Genomic DNA, 6000 nt, shown 5'->3' with positions numbered 1-6000 from the left:
AGTCAACTTTTACCTTCCTTCTTTTTACTTCCTCCTAATAACCAAAGTAAAAAGTCTAAAATAACTGTTGTTAAAAGTCTTTCTTGCATTTGCATAACTAGGCATATTCTCTAGAACTTCAACAAATGGAATGTTGACAAGCAATTGCTTCAACATATCCAAAAATTAGGCATATTGCTCATCCAACGTCTTCTTAACAATCCTTTGTGGAAAAGGGTGTGAAGGCACAAATTGAGGTTTGGGAGCTACTAAATCCTCCTTATCAATGAATACATCTCTTTCCATCTCACATGATGCTTCACGTCGTCTTTTCTTGGTCTCTTTACTAGATCATCATGATTGTCAACTTTAAGCTTTTGCAATTGCATAGGCTTATCTTGCCTCTCTTCAATATCAATGGTATCATGTTTTTCCTTTTGTACATCAACTTGAGGTTTAAATGAAGGTTTCAGTAGTGTTCTATAATTTCTCAAACTAATGGCCTTGCACTCTTCTATCTTCACTTGTAGTCTAGCCTTGGTTTAGGAAAAGTGTCACTAGGAAAGCTTCCTTTGGCCAATAAATTAAAAGCTAAAGCCAATTGCTACATTTGAACTTCAAAACTCCTCATTGCTGATCCATGAAGGGAAAATGTAGCATCAATTTTTTATTTGCTAGCTTTTGTTGCTTCTTGGTTGGCTAATATTTGAGCCAACATCTCTCCATGTTGGACTCCCCATGTAATAACCCAAGAATTTTAAGTAAAAATTTAAAATATATAATAATAAGTTTTAATTGTATTTGTATTAATTTTGAAAATATTTTATCATGAAGCAATGTTAGTCTAGTAAAAATGTAATGATCTTAAATTTTAACTTAAATAAATTCTCTCTCAATTAATATTTAATTTAATTATTTTAATTTTATGACAAATGAGCATGTAGTGACTCGGTTGAATTTATATTGGTTACTTATATGAAAGTTTAGAGTTTAAATTTTATTTAAGTCAAATATGTTAGTTTTATGTTATATGGGGGAATTATGAATGTGCCCTTGCCTATTGTTATAAAACATAATAATAATAATAATAATAATAATAATAATAATAATAGAATTTGATGGGGTATTTTCAGTAATTTTTGCCATAGACTTTATATTTTATTTTCTTCTCCTTTTCTCATTCATTCAGCAGACTAGACAGAGCTCAAATGGGGGAAGGATCGTGATTTTTCTTCACTACTCTTCTCCTCCTCCTCGTCGCACTTTCTTCCTCCCCTCGCCGTCAGTTCATCTGCCGTTCTCCTCTCCGTTCATTTTCATCAGCAATAGTGGGTTGGATCGCTAGATTCTCTAATCTTCCTCTTCTATTCGCATCGTTCTTTCTTTGTTTTCCTCTACTTTGCATCACCAATCTCTCGCTGTCATGGGTCATGACTCAGTTGCTCGTCTACCATATATCCACGTCACTGGCTATTCTTTGATTCCCTTCTCTATTAGAGTTGTGTAGCTGGTTCATCTATTTTGTGTGGAGGGATTTGGTTCATGATTGTAGAATGTTCGATCCACTGGTACTTTCATTTTCCCTGTCAATCTTCTTTTGTTTCTTTTCGGTTCAAGTGTTGCCATCGAGTTGTATGTGTCTGGGAAGCGTTAAATTTTCTCTCTCTCTCTTTTTGTTCCTTTGCTGGTGAATAAATTCACCTCTTGCTCTCCCTTGTTTGATCTATTTACTTGTGCATAAGTGATTAATGACTGAAGATGGGAATGTTTATTTTGGGTTTATTGTTGTGCGTGACTAAGGCAGTCACTAGGATTTAGTTAAGCTGAAACTTGTATTTAGGATTATATTGTTGATAGATAAAATTCACCTATAATTGTGTTGGATTACTATAAGTGGAAGGGATTAAATTTAATTTTCTTTAGTTTAAATGGGTTGCGTAGAAAGAATGAGATTGGAAAGTTTAGATAGATTAAATATTGATAATAAAAATTTTGGAAAGGAAAAATTGAAAGGAAAGAATCTTAGTATTTTAGTTAGACATGGATGCCACCAAGGTGTTTGATAAAATGTTTCAAAGAGAAAATAGATAGGATTATGATTGTTCGAGTCTTATATTGATATACAAACATAAATGTTGTTTGGAGATATATATGTAGAGATAGTGTAGCAGGTCCAATGGAATAAATAATGAAGTCTAGAAGTATGCATATAGGGAGAGGATGAAATCTTTCATGTTTGGTTTGCTTGATAATATGATCTATGTTCTTGCATTGAAGCTTATGTTATGTTGTTTCTAAGAAAGCTTAAAAAAATAAAAATAAAATAAAATAATAATAATAGAATTTGTCTCTGTTGTGATTGTACTATGTGAAAGAAGTGAACTAAGATTCTCCTTTCTTGATAACTTTTGCAAATATGCAAAAAGATTAAGGTTAAGGAATCCCTTTCGACTTTCTAAATGATGGTGATTGTAGAATTTCATAATAAAACAAAATATATGTATTATATAGTATTTGTACGTTTTTACAAAGTTGTGGAGTGAAAATGTTAATAGTGTTGCTTTGGGTATTAGGGAATCTTAGAGTGAAAGTTTCATGAAAGAGGCCCATTTGAAATAAGTAATATAATGTGGAAGCATACCAGGTAAGTGGATAGCGTCCCAACTAATTTATTAATTAATTTTTCTTACTGAAATTATTTTGTTACATTGATTATTTTAATAATAATTATGTTGATTAGTGAATACTTTGTTAATTAAATTTCTTCATTTTAAGTTTTAAGATGGTGGTGAAAAATGATTCATCATAGCATATGAATGTTTTACCCCTTATGAGATATCCTTTCAAGATTGATAAAATTCCTTTTCACTAGCATTGACAATTTTTGATTATTTAATAAATGCAAGCACAAGCATTGGATATGAAATTTTATCCTGGCAAATTTTAATGCTTAAAACTATTCATGTGAGTTTGATTTTGAGAATGGAACTGTATCTTGAAAGTGATGATTTTCTCACGTGTTTGAAAATGGTTTTTAAAGGGGATTTTATACAGAACACTGGTTGCTCACGGCAGTTCCATTAGTCCTTGACGCGTCATAATCAATGACTAGCTAGTTTAATTTTTATGAGCTTTGTTCTCACGTTTGTTATTCATGGGCCTCATACTCACGTTTGTTTTCATGGCTTTGAGCTGCGATTGGTTAGCATTATCCTCGTGGACTCTGTGTCTATGTTTATTTCGTGGATTTGGCCGAATTTAGTTACTTACCTTCCTGGATTGTGTGTCCACGTTTGTTTTTGTGGCATAAGCCGTGTTTGGTTATTTAACCTCATGGACTGTGTGTCCACATTTGTTAATTGTTTCGATAAGTCCCTATAATTATGAATCCAATTATTTGATGATTTGATATTCCATTGATTTTTATTCAGTAATTTGTTTATAAATATTTATTTCATTCATGTTCTTTCTTAAAACCAAGTGATATTATCATTTGCTATGATAGTTCAATGATTTGAGATTTTCTTTGAATTTTTATAGAGATATTTTATTATGAAGTTTATTGAATTTTTACGGAAATTTTTGTTTCTTTAACTTACATAACTATTTCAAACTTTTCATTTTATTTATGTTTTATTATTTATTGTTGGGACGTTATTCACTAGAAAATATTTTATTTGGTCTTAGATGCCAAAGATGATTTCATACTCCTTGCTGATCTCTGATAGGCTCATTGTTGAATTGACTAGAAGATTACTTTTGAGAATATCATCTTATTCATGTAAAATTTAAAAAAACTATGTAGTGCCTTTTGGAAGTCCGATTTAGAATGCTCCACATTAATTATAGTTAGGGTCCTGCCTCTTTTTGTTTTGTTAATTATTTGCTACTGAAGAGCAAAGCTCTATATTGTTGGATATATGTTGTAAAATTTTTGTTAAAGAGATTTCGGTGGATCCTACCTTTAGGGGAGGTGCTGCGGAAATTTCATAAATAATTTGATATTTTGATTTATGTGAAAAGTAAAACTTGATACATTAATTCAAAAGTTTTCTTAATTAAAGCTTCAGGGATGTGAATTTGTACATATATCTCATATCAGTCATGTTAAAATTTTAGGACATGACACCCCATCATTTCTAGGATTTTGTATTCTTAGAGTTTGAAAACTCATAGGGTTATTAGGATTGAGCATAAAGGATGATTGGTTTAACTGTTGACTTGGCTCTATTAGTAATCATGATGATTTCTCCATCTTGACATATATGTTTGCATGTGATCAGGTCATTTTGAAGATGCTGAAAATTCGCCAAGTAGTTGACAATCTCAATGGGCATGGAGAAAGGACAATGATTGGCTTGTGCACTTTATCACATTGATCACAAATAGTGGGTATTTCATAAGAGAGTAGACACCTTGAGGATTGCATTTTTGTTTATAAGACTCAAATACATCAAATTGTTTATGAGAAGTCCTAAGAGATTGGGATTTTGGGTACGTAATAAAGTGGTGAAATTAGAGAGTTGGGAATGTGTTAACGATGCTAATACTGAAGGTTAATGTTGTAAATTATAGACTAACTATGTAATGTACCATTTGAGCTCAAGCTATATCTCAGGAAGCAAGTTTGTTTAAAGGATTACCTTTGATCTCTCGAAGGTTTGAGATAATTAATAGGAATTAGATGCTTATCATCAAAATTAAATTAAATTAATCTAAGGTTACCTAATGCAATAAGTCACCTAAAGTTGGAAGTTGATTACCTAATTACTAAACTAGTTAACTAATTGGCAAGTTATTAAAATGCTAGCTAAATTGAGTGAAATGAACTTTCCCTTTTTCAAAAGAGTTGAACCCTAGAGATTGGTTGATTTTGAAATCATTATCTTCATGTGATTAGGCTAAATTAAGCTTTCCTTTCCTCTTGACCAAAGACCTAAGAAGACTATCCTAAACTAATTAACCTAATTAGCTAATTTCCCTAAATCTTAAATTAAAGTCCCTAGTTCAATTAACCAATTGGTCCAAAAATTAGCCAAGTGAATAACTCAAATTCTCCTCTCAAATTCTATGGCCAAAGCAATAAAGTAAACAACTACAAGATTATGTCAAGTTACTCAACAACACAAGCATTAACGTCACAAGATTATGCAATATCAACATATGTAATTCACTAAATGAAAAAACACAAGACTATGTTCTAAACATGAAGTGGCTAAAATCACCAAGGCAGCAAAAGGAAGAAATTAACTAACACAATCCTCTTTTCTTTAAATCAAGATCAAATTTAAATTAGAATTTACAAGTCAAGATGATCAAACTCTAGATTAAGACATCAAATCATCTAGTAAAAAGAGAAGAGAATAGAAAACAAAAGAAACTTAGCCAATTGAAGCTTTAGATTCATCCTCCATCTTCATCTCTCTAGGAATCCACCAAGAAACTTAGTTAACCATCTTCACCTTCAAGAACCCTAGGAGAAGCACCTCTTGACCAAAATCCATGAAAGCTTGGATAAAGAAATTGAACTTGGATCCTTGTGAGAATGGAAGGGATGGAATAGGCAAGAAAAGATATGAAGAATGGTATAGGTTTTGTAGAGGTTTTGTGGTTAGAAATAGTAGTTAGGATGCTGAAAAATTGAAGAAATTAGAGAGAAGGTGGAGAAAATGAAGAACAAGATGAACTAGAGAGAGAATAGAAGAGATAATGAAATGTGTGTGGTAGATTTGAAAAAATGAGGTGGGGGATGAGAAAAATGAGTTGGCTTTAGTTGACCCCTAATTAAAACAAAAGAAAATAAAATAAAATAGAATTTTGAGGCCTTGTCACACTTGCTAGGTGGCACCTTCTTATTGGCTTGTAGATGATTTCAATGTGTGTACAATTAATCCCATGTATCATCCACAATTTTAGCTGATCTAAACCACAAAATAGGAGCCCTTACATGTCCAAACCATCAGCCTTTGACCCCATGGGCTTTTGACTCCATTTGCTCAATTGATGCACAAGTCACATGCC

This window comes from Prosopis cineraria, unplaced genomic scaffold (genome assembly GCF_029017545.1).
Source record: "Prosopis cineraria cultivar Desert tree isolate PC_DT_omini unplaced genomic scaffold, ASM2901754v1 PC8, whole genome shotgun sequence".
NCBI lineage: Eukaryota > Viridiplantae > Streptophyta > Magnoliopsida > Fabales > Fabaceae > Prosopis > Prosopis cineraria.
This window is presented reverse-complemented; position numbering follows the sequence as displayed.